Raw genomic sequence first — 16,017 nt, forward strand, 5'->3', positions numbered from 1 at the left:
AGGATAACACAAAAACTACTCTTTTTGGTGGAGGGCTGAGATGACGCACAAAAAAACCCATAAAAAGAATTTCTTTCTAAACATTGTAAGATAGAGCATTTCATTTAAATTTTCACTAATTTCCCTGAGAATAATTCATTGATGTTTTAAAAGATAGTGTGTAAAACTAGGTGCAGATCGATTGAATTTAAGGAATGCGCTCTACATGCCTACATTCTAGTTTGACACTAGTTTTAATTAGAGCTGATGGGCCCCATTCATTTCAGTTAGAATTAAATGAACCTGTAGAAATGTTTAAAATCCTGAGAAATCTTATCTATTTTTACAAGTAATGTTTTGTTGCCTATATTTAGTTTTTATTTGTGTACAGTTTGTGTATAATGCACTTATACATTTTCTTTACCATCCAGTTGATCCTGGTCACCTACCAAACAGCAACATTTTAATTCAATAAACAGCCTCAACCACATCCACCTTATAGTGTGTGACCCTCCAATGTTAGAGGTCTGGACTTCCTTCAACATGCAAACAATGAGGTCTTTCACAATGGTCCTAGATCATATCAGCATCATAACATGATGACGATGCAGTTTTAACCAATGGATTACGTTCACTTTCATGGATGATTTATTTTATTCTGTTTTTAAGTTTTGAAAAATGAATAAAAACTAACTGCTGTCTGAGTTTGGAAAATGGGTCATCACAGTGTAAAATATTACAAATTTGTGATATTACTTAATCCTATCTATCTATCTATCTATCTATCTATCTATCTATCTATCTATCTATCTATCTATCTATATTTATATTATGCCCTATATGTTTATTTTGGGAAAAAGAGGTTTTACAGTTGAATTGTTTTGTATCAAGATAGTTTCACTCTCCAGGGACGAGGCCTGAAGAAATTTCCCAAATTAACTAAACTTAATATGATGAGATTGAATGTGACTGGTGCTTCAGCAGTATCTTTGCCTTTTTCCCATTTCAATCCTGTGAAAATAAGTTGTTGGAGAAGGGAAGGGGGGGGGGCTGCATTCCTCTAACCATCTCCAAACAAGAGGTCTGTATTTATTTTTGGCACAGCTCCTGTGTCCCACACATGCATGATTCCCCTGGAGTGTCTGGTGACATGTTTTTCCCAGAGATCTATGTATATACACGTGTCCTGGGTCATCTTTACTTGTCATGAAGCCACTTCCACATCAAGTCTGTGGTTCCCAGAGACCTTTACCTTGTGGGCCACGTGGGGAGAAAACCAACAGAGATCTGCAGTTAGTGTTTGCATATAACAAAATAAATCCACAACATGTAACTTCTGATTATCCTCAATCACAGTTTGGATACATATAGCAAACTGAGCCCATTACAAGGCACAGCAGAGATTTACTAAGATTTAACTGACTAATCAGAATCAGATCTTAAGTTGTGTAAAATCATCAAATTCTCAGCTTGCTTCAGGTTTCCACTGTCGTTCCAAATCAACATGTGATGTTGACTAGTTTTAAACGTGACATTCATCAACTGTGGTGGAAAGTGCAACAAGGATCTTCTCCAATTAAATGTTCTGTTATAAAACACATGTGTCTCAGATGCAGGAGCTCCATGTTCTCTGCTTCAAAGCACGATGCAACTGTCACAGATTTTCACACGTTTTGTATTAATTGTTAAATTAACAATTTATTAGTAATGCAATTTATGCATTACTTGTTGTATTTATGTCATGGAGTCATTAAGATTGCTTGAGAGATTTGTGACTGAAACTGCTGACTATAAAGGATACTTCACCCAAAAATGAAAAGTCACTCATTATCTACTCACCACTTTGCTGATGGAGGGGCGGGTGTTTGTGGCAAGTGTTTGACTCCAGAAAACACTTTTGGAGTTTCAGCCAAATCCAATACAACTGAAGTAAATGGAGACAGGTTCTTCAAACATAAAAAAAACAACAGAAAATTCATAAAATGCCTCAATACTGCACCTGTGGTGTCGTCCAAGTTTCCAGAAGCCCCGACATTCAGATTCGACTCGCAACAGCATCATTTACAATGTGTTTTAAGCCTAAAAGTCCTGTGATCACAGCAGACATTTAGGCTAAAAACACGGTGTAAATGACGCCATTTCAAGTGGAATTTTAATGTGAAGTTGATATATTGTTTTTGAGTATTACATACCATTAAATCTAATAAAAAAAGTACAATGCTTACATTTAACTTGGGCTTTGAGCCACCTATGTCTTCAGATAGAAGATGAGTTGAAGCTCCATGCACCACAGAAACCATCTGTATTGTTCTTTGCCTCTTCTGCACATTTTCATCTTCCTTAGCGCTGCTGCCAAAATGTGTTTTCTCGGCCGAGTAGGATAGGTCACCATTTTAAGAGCACTTAAAAATAAACATGCACTGCAAGCTGCTGCAGATGTTCAGATAACTGGACCATTGAACAGAATAAGAACAAATCCACTTGCTTCCATTAACATATAGAGTTTCAGGTTAATGGTGGCAGCAGATTGTACATTTTTCTCCAGGGCTTGGTTGACAGGTCTGTGCATCATTTTCAACTCTCAACTCGGAAGCCCGTCAGTGAGTCAGCACTGATGTTTCTTACTTGCACTGAAACATTTGGATTCTGTCTTGATTCTGGCCCTGGAACAATGAATTATTGAGAGACTGGTTTTTGGCCTGGATTTGATGTTTTATGGACTTCTTACTTTATGGCCATTTGTCTTGTTTTTCTTGTGTTTGGATTTGTGTTCTGTTTGGTTGTTCAACTCTGTCGGAAATGTTCTTTCCTTGTGTATGTTTTACTTTATTTCCTGCCTTTGTCCTGTGTCCGGTGCCGCCCTTGTGATCGTCTACACCTTTTCCCAGCATTTCACCTGTGTTCAATCGTCCCTGCCTCCCTAGTGTTTATAGTCTCTGTGTTTCCTTTGTCACTTTGTCTTTTTCCACGTCTGTTGCGCATGCCAGCTTTTTCCATTTATTGATTTTTGGAACTTAGTTTCTTTGGACCCTGATTTTATAGGTTCAAGCACCTTTGCTATTCAGTGTATCGAACTTGGCCTGAATTAAAAGACATTTTAGTTTTTCCCCTGAACCTGTCTTCTGCCTTTGGGTCCTTTGTTGAAACTGGCAACAGACTTTTAATTTAGTCTTTAGTCAAAAGAACCTGATGCAAAGTTACAGCAAGAAAAAAAGTTTTTTTCGTAAAAAAAATAAAATCATGACTGAAATGATTATTCAGCTGAGATAGAATGAATCCAGAGACCTACATTTTAAAAATGTGTTTTTTGTTGATTGATTAGAGGTTCGTTAAATAACAAAATAGCTAACCTGTTGCTAGGTGGGGTCATTGTTTTGCAGGCTTTCTCTGCAGGGAAGATTGATTGTGGATATGATAAATAGTTTTCAGATGAGTAACACATCGTAAAGAAGAATAATGACTGCATGGTACAAAGCAAAGACTGTTTTACTGACAACAGTAGAATATGATTTCAGCTGCTTATTGTTCACGTCCAGTCATTTATCAGCACGAGGGCGACAGACAAGAGAGGAAAATAATTTCTCAATCCAAAAACCACTCAATCACTTTGACTTGTTTCCTGTAACAATATGAATTGTTACATGTGATTTTGAATTGGAAAATCACTCAGCAAGCGATTTCAACAGAAGTGGTTGAAAGGGATGACAACTTAATGAAAAAAAGAAAACTACCGGCTGCTGCATATCTTTGTTTTCCTCATCCTGATTGTAGCAACTTTGAGTGTGTGTAAAGTGTAACTGAGCAGCAGTGTGTCCTCCCGTCTCTGATACAGTACAGTCCTCCCTGACGTCATTCACTAACCTTTCAATCCCTCGGTGCCGTTCAATTTGATTGTAATAGCCTCTTTAGACATGTTAAACCTTTATAGGCCGAAGCAGACAGCAGGTCCTGGCCTTGAATCCCTGCAAGCAGCGACTGAGGCGACATGGAAATGATTCCATTTGAGTGAATGATCCGGTTTAGCTCAATAGATCATTTCACTGAAGTCTTCCTCACAGTCACTGCAGCCTTCACCAGGAATTAACAGAGTCATTGGGGTGTAACAAAGTAAGTTTACGTCGTAATTGTACTTCGGTACATTTTCATGCATCTGTTCTTTTCTTAAGTAGATTGAGTTTAAGGTACTTTTCCCTTTTACTCCACTACATATACCAGCAAATATCTATACTTTCTACTCCACTACATTTATACAATGCATTGAGGTGCATGTTCACATCGAGCCTAATTCACAACCCTCTTAAGAACACATATTCGAATTGCTCCACTGATCCAATCAGAGTGGAGAGGTAACATAGCAGACTGTTGCATTAGGGAACAGGCTATTCTCTGCAAGTACTTTTACTTTAATACTTAAAGTGTAAGTAAAAGGTACTTCACTCAGGTAGAAAAGTAATGTGACACTTTAACTTTTACTTCAAAACATGTTTGACTATTTATTTGTACTTTGACATCAGTAAAATGTTTGATTACCTCCTCCACCACTGGTGAGTTGAGTTAGCAATATGAGCGCAGCAGCTAAAATGATTATATGTCAGTTTCACACATTTTAAAAACATTAGCTTCATTTTCTCGGTGGCAGCCACAGGATTCCTCAGCGAAGTCTCAGAGTCGGGTTTACCAGTCAGCTCCGTTTTAACAGCAGCTACAACATCCACATTTGGTCAAAGACTTGGGAGATAAATGGAGCTTAGGTGGGTCAAGTGACACTGACCTATGCTGAGTGCTGCAAATTGACAGCGCTGTCAGTCCGAGTAAACACAATGACCCTGATGTACTTCGTATTTATATAGTTAACTTTGGGGCTTTCCAGTCACTTCACTACAGCGAGAGTTTTATTTTGGATGCAGCTTCCAGAAGCCATGAGAGGAGCTAATATTTACTGGATTTACATTCATGCAGATGTCACTTGTTGCACTTTGACACTATGGTGTTAGAGATGTCAAGTACATGGTCTGAGATTTGCAAAGTATTTGACTACTTAAAGGTCCAGTGTGTAAGATTTAAGGGACGGGATCTATTGGCAGAATGTGAATATATAATTATTCTGGTGATGTTTTCACTTGTTTGTGATCATCAAAATTTTACAATAGTTGTTTTCTTTACCCTAGAATGGGTCTTTTATATTTAAATACTATTAAACATCGGGTGCGGGTCCTCTCTGTGGTGGCTACCATGTTTTTTTTTACATTTGTCCAAACTGGACAGGCTACACATCTTTTTGAGTTTTTATGACAACTGAAGGCTACAACAGGTTCTCCTTCATGTTTAGAGGGGAGGGTGAGGTGGGCTGCAACATCCAACTTCACCACTAGATGTCACTGAATTCTACACACTTAGCCTTAATTCACGATTTTTTAATTTATTTACACAAGAGTATGTCCAGATGCATTCAAAGTAATGTGGGGGCTCACCAATTGAGAGTATGCTGGTTGTGTAACAGATGTATAGCAACACAATGTGGTGATATTTCTTAACACTAAAATGACAGCTTTAAAATGATTTTGATGGTACACAAACTTATAATAGAGAGAATGGCATCTCTGTCATTACCACAGCACTTCTGGAACACCTGGAATGCACCATGTAACTGTGGTCATTTTTAAAATCCTGTAACATTACTTTACTCTGTCAGTCGACATGGTTCTCTGGCCTGTGAGGTTGCTGGTTCCTTTTCCATCTACTTGTCACTAAATCCATGTGTACCACTGTCCAATGAGAGGCTCAAACCCCAACGACACCGATTAAAGATGTGAATTACGCCTTCTTCCTGTAGGGGGACCCCAGGTGTACCCGAGAGCTATTCTTACATTGTGTTGCTTTAAGTCCCAGTCACCTAAAGACTAATAAATAGCATGGCGGTGAGTATAATGATGATTTCAATCTTCTAAACAAAGGTGGTCTGGACTGTGGACCTGTGATGCACTGCTAATGTATAATACTGAACATGGCACAGTGACCGAATGACAGACCACACATTCTACTTGACAACATTAATGTAAAATGTACATAGATCCTTTAAGTACCCTGATAGTTATATTTATATAGCGCCTAGTCATTTAAAGTTATTTTATTAAGCTTATAGTTGAATTTGATGCGCTATAAACTCTTTGTACCATTTTTAAAGTCTAGATTGAGAAGGTGTTACTATTGTCCCTCAGCTTTCCATTTGTATAAAAGTGTTTGTAAGTCTAAATTAGTTGTGAATAGTAGAAAAAATCTACTTGAACATAATTTAATTCAAAATAACTGATTCTCAAAGGTGTTTTCATGCACAACTTGCATGACTGCAGGTAAATTAGAGTAAAGTACCTTTACAAGTACATTATACAGGGTATGCATTGAGTTAGCATACTGAGTCCGGAAATGTATCATCAATTTTCTGAATCAAACTTTTATGTATTTTCGCTTCACTCCACTTTTTTGTCTTAGACATTAAACAGGTTGCTAAAAGTTCAACAGTGAAACTCGGCTAACAACATTTTTCCTCACAAAGTGCACTGCTCATTTGTCTTTCTTCAGACTCATGATAAATGATGCATTAATCTCAATACAATCTGCACTAATGTTATTTAGATTGTTACTTCAACCTCACTGTACATTTTCCAGTAGGGTTTCCCCCCCTTATCTCATCCGGGAGCCGTTCAGAATGGATAACGTACTTTGACTGGATGGACTGCAGATAGCGGTGGTGTTATCGTGCCCAGAGGTTAATACACTAAAATTAGAGGTGGATGATCAAGACAAACGCGGCCCACTGCCTCTGCAGGCTTGATAAAGTCACATGTCAAACGTAATAAATGTGCTCTCTAGAGGAAAAGAAAGTATAAACTGAAATACTAGAGATAAAAATTACAAGAGGAAAAGTTATGAGGAAGAGAAATAAAGAGAAAAACTTCACAATCTGGGACTCTCACCATCCTTTGTTACAGATTTACTTTTCTACATATATAAAAGTTACACTTCTAAATTACTTGAGCTCATCTCGAGTAAAATGTTTCCCTTGTGATGTCTTTTACTCCTCTCTTCTCCAGAGAATGGATCTTTGGCCTCAGTTCCCCTCCGCAGCATCTCCGGCTCAGACGTCTTCTGTCCAACAGCAGCTTTGACAGAAGGAGTTTGTTTTGAAAAAATTGTTGAACTAAGACTCCCCAGCCTGCTCTGACACACACACCAAGATAAATAGATGTCTGATGGGTTTTGTTCAGATAACAGAATTGACTCACTGGGACCCTGCAGGGTCGACACACACACACACACACACACACACACACACACACACACACACACACACACACACACACACACACACACACGCACGCACGCACACGCACACGCAAGTGCAATCTGCGAATACACATGCACAACATAATAAAGTATTTCCTTTTTCATTGACATTAAGGTTTATCCGGAACTTCAAAGCTCTGCTGTTGAAAATATCACAACAAACCACTTTTGCAACACAAAAATAAAAACAGCATTTCTGTTGACTGAATCCATTCATTTGTTTTTAAAAGGTTCTTATTCTGAAACAGTATTATTGTGGAGACTGAAAAACACCCAGAGCTCTATGACCCACGGAATTTATTTCTGGACATTTTCAAGACAAACCCTGTGAAAGATCATAGCGCTGGCAGTAGCAGCTACACTGCAGGACTGCAGAGTGTGAATTTAAAGCTGAGAAACTAAATACTGTGCATTTAACAGATACTGTAAATATATATATATATATATATATAATAATACAAATCTAGTTAATAATCGGACAAAAGACAGAACCAATGAATACGAAACTAATAAATACTTTAAAATAGAAGCGCTTACCTAGTAGTTACTGCACAAAACGGATAATGCATTTAAACATTTTGTACGTATATGTCAATATATCAAATAAAATCAACAAGTACAATCATCAGTCTGCTCTCCACCAATGACCTCAGTCTATTCAACTGACAGGTTATTTATATTATAATGTTGCTTTAGAGGCTGAATGTTGCAGACCCCCCCTCTCTCTCTGTAGAAAGACAGTTGGTGGTTTATGGGAACTATTAACTATTTTGCTCATCTTAAACTTGCGCAGATCAAAGCGAGCGACATATTGTGATGAGGATAATCTTCAGGTGACCTCTGCTCTTCATTCGCTCTGACGTCACAGTGAGTTCAAGTATTGGATCACTGTTGAGTTTTTATGGAGAGCTGCAGCTGAGAGCATCTCTCCCCTGTTTCAATCAGTTACTCTCCTGTTGTAGGCAACATAACAGTAAAGTCTGAACTTGAACCAAATGCTTCAGGGTTTAAGAGACATGAGAAATGTTGGGGGTGAAATCTATTTAACTTTTAGACATTGTGTTTTTTCCCCCCAGTTTTTCCCCTTTCCTCTAGTGTCTTATGGGTCTTATGGGTTTTTAGACAACACTGCTCCTGCAGCTCCTGAAAAACCTCGTCAGTTGTTCGGACGATACTTCTGCGTCACCCTAATGTCATTTGCATAATACACACCTTGCTTTCAGTCTTCAATCCCCCCCCCCCATCAAAATTCAGGTAAAGCAAGTGTGGAGACATTACCTACATATGCTGGAAGCAGTTGACCAATCACAACAGAGAGAGCCAGCTGGCCAATCAGAGCAGACTGGGCTTTATAGGGAGGGAGGCCTTAAAGAAACAGGAGCTAAAACCAAACGTTTCAGACAGAGGCTGAAAAGAGGAGCTGCAGCAATAGAGAGCATGGGGCGTTTTCTGAACATTAGAGCATGGAAACCTGTTTCAAGTAACCCAAGTTAAAAATTGTAACCTGAATATGAGCATAATATGTCTCATTTAAATGTTTGATTGACAAGCGTACTTTAAAACTAGCCAAATAGTTAGCACCATTCATAAGCATAACTTGCAGGCGTCCTCCTTTTGGGACTTTGCAAAGTTCCTCAGCAGTCCCCCATGCTCCCAGGTCCTATTGAACATTTTTCTCCTCTTACTTTTTATATCTTCACTTGCCACTTATCTCAGTGAAGATTTGCACAGCTCCTTTTCAGCTCCTCTTGCCTGAACTCCCAGCAACAGTGCTTTACAAGTGTTTTTTTTTACATCTGCTTCCTCTTCATGCCTCATGTGTAAACACTGAATTCCCTCCTTTTACAGACATCCAGCATCTCCCAACAAGCACTTGCAGATAACTGTCACTGCCTTAAGACAGACACAAAAACCTTCAGCAACTGTGCTGCAGTTCCCACACACAACCTCCGAGGCCCATTTGCCAAACTGTATTTTACTACTGGCAAGCAGAGCATCAGGCCTGGATATCTTCAGTGGTGCAGCAGCTTCTTGGCGTCCAGCCAATCGTGCACAGAGCCCAGTTGAAACTGAGGAGCGAGGTGCGGGGGATGGCGGACCATCCTGCTCCGTCATGTTGACTTACAACAGTTTGATTTGGTGACAGCTCAGTGATTTAAGTGACCGCTGTGAAATTGCAGGTGGTAGTTTAAGGAGATAGGCTGTGTATCAGTGTGGGATTATTGTTTAGATCCTCAGCAAAGAAATCCTCCAAAGAAAATCAAGATGTCAGCTACACAAAGTACAGTACTTACTGCATTTCAATCTTAAGTTTGTTTCACAAATATTCTCTATATATGTAGTACAGATTGTGTCACCTAGCTTAAATCAAAGGCTATGAGGAAGCAGCAAATCTTTCAATAATTATAGAAACAAGATATTTTTGACATGTTGAAGCTATTCCTCAGCAGCTGGGCACTGGGACTGAACACAGGGCTCCTGCTATCGGGTTGACAAAGGGTTGTGCTGACAGGAGATGGATAGTCAGAGCGATCAGCGATTGCTGAATGCTTAGCCAATATTGAGACGATATTTTGCTCCTGTGTTTCGTTTTGCCGCCGCTGCTTCAGGATCAGGGCAGACACACACTATAAGCCCTACAGGTCTCCTTGTACCGCGCAGTATTACCCTGCTGCTCCCTCCCTCCTCACTCCCCCGCTGACTTGCACTCAATTTACACGCTAACGATGAACACCATCACTAATCAGAGGTTATTAGGACTTGTACAGTACTTGAGGTTTACTTTGTGTTTGTTTGATTCACTTCATGAGACACGCATTTTAACACGTTGAAAAAACATTTTCAACGAGCACACAACTCGAGACATAACGTGACGAGCACAGACAGGACATCAGGGTTAAAGTGAGAGTAAGTTGGTAAGAAACTACATGTATCTACATGGTGTTTATTTTTATTAAGTCTTTTTACAAGGTACATTATCACAACCTCCTTCACCGTTGTTTGTTATTGTCAGAAACTCTCATCTCTTCAAATTTTTTCGTACATAAAGGCAGCGTAAATTAGCCTTAGTGTGTTTGTGTTCAGTTTCTGAGTAAAATAACTCATCAGAAACTGAAATTCTTTCTCGTTATTTTCCCCTGGTCTTTTCCATTTTTTTCTCTAATTTATTTATAATATCATTTATGAAGCGGATTCATAGACCCCCAGGATTCGTGCAGATTTGATGCTCAAGTTGAAATATTAAAGATATGCAACTGTGAAGTTCATTCACATTTGACTGTGATGTCCAGCAGCAACCAGAAACTAAATATGAACGTGATTTTATTGTTTTTTAAAACACACTTTTTACGTAGTGAAAGACTTATAGAAACAACAGGTCTAATCTCCTGCTCATACGGACACAAGTTAAGCCAAGCCTGAGGATGTATAGGCCACCACATCTTAAGCCAAGCTTTGACTGCACCAGGAGGCCGACAGGCTCAGGATCAGTGAATTCCTCTATTGAAATAGAGATTTTCCATACCCCTCAAATAATACTGTTAGATATTAAGAGATTACCAATAGGCTATACTGTCCATGGCAAGAGTTTGTTTTCATAAAGGAGAAAATAAAAAATGTTGTGTAAATCTCTGCTGTAAATCTTTGACTACAGCTTAAACAGACATTATTAATGTTTTCTACTCCACGTGACACACACACACACACACACACACACACACACACACACACACACACACACACACACACACACACACACACACACACACACACACACACACACACACACAACAAACACACAGGCCCAGTAACTTCCTTGTTTTTCATTGATGTTGTTAACTGGTGCTGAATTGTGTTTGTTAGTAGCGACTTTTAAATACACTGAACTTGATCTGGCTCAGAGCACATTTCCCGTGAAGTACAGTTTGGACGTTAAGGGTCAGACAGAAGGAGGTAGCAGGTTATCATGATTTATGGGTCATGCACCATGTACGAGCCTCGTTCTGATACGACTTGGTAAAGTCTCACAGCCGTTCACTGAGGGCCAAACGATCCTGCGTTCAAGTCCAATGGGACAGAAGAGTGTTGAGAGCAGGAATCGTTAAATCACACTTGATGTCTCCCGTCTCAGAAGCTGTAAATCCATCCTCCTCCCGATCAAATGTTTCACCGTCATGCTGCCAAGAGAAGCAGATCATTCTAAAACCCTTTTTTTTCCTCAAATTCAACCTGTAAGACTTTTCACAGAAGTAGAATAAGTGGCAACTGTTTGATGTTTGAATTTGTCCTATTGTTTTCTTGTCAGTCACACACAGTACAACAACCGATCAGATCAGATCATGAGAGAAAAAAACCAACCAACATACGGCACACAGGTTTGTGTCTTAAAATTCATCTCCACGAGTTTAACTGACAAGTGCAATAAATCAAGGCAGGACCTTCCCGCTGAACCACATCAGAACAAATGGACCTCGCCAGAATGCTAATTCCCCCCCAGCCTCTGTGTAAACACCAAGAGGGGGAGGCAGAGGAGCAGAGTGTACCAGAGGGTGAGGAAGGGTGAGAATGGGCGATGAGGGATGGTCTGGAATTCACTGACCAGTCAGAAAGAGATGGGGAGGGTTTTGCGGGAGATTATAGGAGAGATGATTGATCACTGCATTTTTATGAGTAAAAGAAAATATGAAATATAAAGGATTCTATTGAAAGGCCCAAGGCAGAAAAGAGCCCCCTTGGTGGAACCTGTCTGTGAAAGCATTCAAATAGTCAAACAAGACCTTGTAACACCATTACAAGAAGCCAACATTTTATTTAATGGTGGCGATCACTGATTGTGTTGGAGTGATTCCAATGTTTTCAGTAGAAGTTACCACGAAGAGGAGAGAGGAAAGGGATAGCGTGTGAGGAAATGAGTGAAGGAAATAGTGACTTATGGTGAGTGTGTCTAATAACTGTGAGTCATAGAGCAACAATCTCACCTCTTCCTCACTCTAAGCTGCTGAGGATAGAAAAACCTTACAACGCATAAAACCTGAATATAAAAACCCAGAATATTGATTCTTGTCCTGATAAGGGACCATAGGTTGTGTATGGGAGAGACTCAAAGTTGTGAGGCAGCATATGAACAGTGTGTTACACTGATGCATGAGGTGCAGGCTGTGGATGGGCTGTGAGAATGAAAGCATACATTAACGCTGACGTTAAATATTTTATACACTGTGTTTCCTGAAGCTGACACATCACAGAAGCTTTATGTTATATAAACAGTATAAATATCTCCCTCCTCAATTCTGGATTTCTGTCCGTCCCATAAATGCAAGCAGCTGGCAGATGTGCCAGATGTGTAATGATTGTGAAAGGTAGTGCGCTAACATTTTTTGTTTCTATTTTCTGCATTCAAACTGTTTTTATGTATGTGTAGCACTTGTTATATAAAAGCACTATGTAAATACAGTTTATAATTCTTATAACGTATTGAAGTACAAAGATTTACTAAATGGAAATCCATTCATGAATTAGGTGAGTTGATTGAACTGTCACAGCTTTAAATGGAGTATTTTCTTTTTTTTTAAAAACAGGATTCATTATTTTATAGATTTAATTTAAGAATTCTAAGGATCTACAGCTTTTTTATTTTGATGTTTCTTTCCCTTTTGCTGTCATTTTATTTGTTTTCATTTTTTGATCTGGTCTATTCTACACATTTTATCAATGTTATTATAAGTCTGTTTTATTTATATATTGTAACCTTCATGATGTGGTGCTGTTGCAGCAACTTAAAAGCAAAACTTTGAGTCATTGATGTCAATTAAGTTTTTATATAATTATGTTAGTGGTATTTTACTGAAAATCAACTCAAATAGATGCAGCAGCTCAAATTGCACTCTTTAGATTTATAGACTAACATGTTCAAATAGGAAAATATAGTTGGATGTAACTGCTTTTGCTCGCCTGTAGAAGTACAGGACGTTTGTGTAAACTACTTTAATTGAAGATCAATTCAACAATGGATACAAAGTAAAACCACATGACTGTCATCAGTTTAAAACTAAAGAGGAGTTTCCCAGCACCAGTGTTCAGTTCATGTTTGGTCAAGGTCAAAACCAAATACCAGGAAAGGAAAAGTAAAAATAAAATAAATAAATGTTTCTCCCACCACAGAAACGGATGAATTCCGCAGGTTTAAACTTTGGTTTCTGGGTGAAACTCAGTTGGGAATATGCCCAGTCTTGTAGCTGCCACTGACAGAGTTGGTTTATGCAGACTGCACTGCTCAAATAAACCATACCATCCTAATGCCACCCACATGCCCCTCAAATCAAAACAGCTTCAGTGTGCAGAGAACCAGGATGGATGTGAAAATTGAACAGACGACATTCAGGAGGCTAATAAATAGATGTTTCAGTCTGTGTGTCATTGCTCATTTCCCATTCAGTCAATCTCTCCGTCTTTGGTTTGGATAAATACAACCTCCTTCACCGAGTTACACTGGGACTGTTGACTGAGGTGCAGTCCTACAGGCGAGTGCTGACACCTAGTGGAGGATTTGTGAGACAGAAGAGTGTATGTTGCAGTTATTAAAGTAATAGATACTTAGACCTGGAGTTTTCTGTGTTGAAAAGCTGTTAGAAATGTTGGTTTAAAGTAATTCGTGAAAGGTGGAGACAGCTCAAGACTGTGGTTGCCCACTTGGTCCTATAACTCACAGATCTTTACAGTATTTCTCCAAATTAAAGTAATTTTCAGATTCTATCTATTCAAAACAAACACATCATAAATCAATCCACTGTACAGCAACAGGAAGCAGACCCGAAAAGAGAGAGCGAGAGAGAGACTCAATACTTATTGTTTCTAAGGTTTTTAGTGAATTTTTACTCTTGTGTTGTTTCTGCGAACAAACCATTGTGCTTTGCCTGTGAAGCCGAATGTGCCTTTGAATTAGTTATATGCTTTATTGATAATGTTTACGATATCATGTTGTTATGTTTAAGACAAGCTTGATGTTGGTTGCCACCTGCCAATAAACAGAAGAAGAAGAAGAAGAAGAAGAAGAAGAAGAAGAAGAAGAAGAAGACTGTTCAATTGTTTCCCTCCTAATTAAGTGTGGTTACTTTGTATTTGTCTGAGTCTGCTGGTTCCTTGTTTGTAACCTTGTAATTATTCAATACTTGCTGACCAGTACTGACCAGTACTGACCAGTACTGAACACACATTTGTTACCTCCTTGTTATGCTGGATAAGCCCTTTGTACCACATATGCACCAAATAATTACAGTGATCCACTCAAGACTGACTTTGATCCACTCAAAATAATGTCTGGAAGTGTTTGTAGCAGGTGATAAAAATGGAAGAAAAAGACTCCATGTAAACACTATAGTGGCAATACACTGCACTTTAGTAGCTTATCTTTGCCTTGTGGCCTGGACCAACTATAGATACTGGATTTTTTTTTTTCAATCAAGATCCATGAATTAGTCCCTGGGAAACTGGAGAAAATGGCAACAAAAAATTAAAATCAAAACATTCTCTCTCACAATGTAAGAAAAACGTGTTCTTTCTTGGCCCCTGTCCAACATTTCACCAAGTTTCATGGAAATCTGTTCTGTCATTTTTGCGGTCCTGCTTCCAAATAAACAAATCAACGGTAACGGGCAAAAACATAACCTTCTTGAAAAGGTAAATAAACATTCTTCTTTGTACAAAAATAACATGTCTTCATCATGACTGGCAGATCTTTATAGAAGTGCTCTTTTGGACTCCCCTCCTCTTATCTGAAGCCTATTAGCCCACATAGGGAATCATCCTATATACTAACTCCTCCCAAACACTTCTAGTGGGACACAAAGGTCGCTCAGAATTAAATTCCCTCTAAGTTCACTCTATAGAGCCGCTTGTCTCGTCCAACAAAAAAACAAAAGTCTTAATTAGATTCTCAACTAATTGCATAATATCTCCCATGGTGCTGTGGGGTGAAGCGAGACATCGGGGGGGGGGAAGCAGAATGATGTCTTTGTTGCTGTTTTACTGGCTTTGGTTGTGGAGGCTCTGAAAATATCATCTTGTGGAGGTGGTCCTGGTTTTCTGATTAGTGGGATTTGGTTCGGTGTAGCCCTGTCCTGAAAACACCCAGAGCCCTCAAAACAACAACAGGTTTAACAACAGAGCAGACACGACCAGAAGGGATTCATTGATTATTATTTGTGATGATCAAAAATTAGGGCGTCCCATGTCTGAGGGTGGACAAACGCTGCAACACATCTTTTAGTCCGTTTGTCTTTTAATCTATTTGTTCTACATTTTTCTAGTCTTGGGTGTTTTTTATGATATTGCAGTTTTATATCTTCATATGGGGGAGTAAGGTTGAGTGGTTTATTTGCAGCGGTAGGTTTCCAGAGGATATGCTTTGCTTTAAAGGTCATGAGCCACAAATGTTAGGGCACTGGTTACGATCAGGTCTTAGCTTTACATTGTTATTTTGCAGCTCTTTGACATGGATAAACTTATTTATTCAAGTGTTGTGTAAAGGGGCAAATGGCGCAGATAAAATGTCATGTGATCACTGAAGGTAACAAACCTTTCATATATATTTTTGGGTATTTCTGTTTGACAGGTTCACCTAAAAACTACCTATGAATTCCTCTTTGTTTCCTTGGTGGTCTCAGCTGAAAGCCTGCAAACTCTGTGGTTTTGGGTCAC

This window comes from Hippoglossus stenolepis, chromosome 2, assembly GCF_022539355.2.
Source record: "Hippoglossus stenolepis isolate QCI-W04-F060 chromosome 2, HSTE1.2, whole genome shotgun sequence".
NCBI classification, from domain to species: Eukaryota; Metazoa; Chordata; class Actinopteri; order Pleuronectiformes; family Pleuronectidae; genus Hippoglossus; species Hippoglossus stenolepis.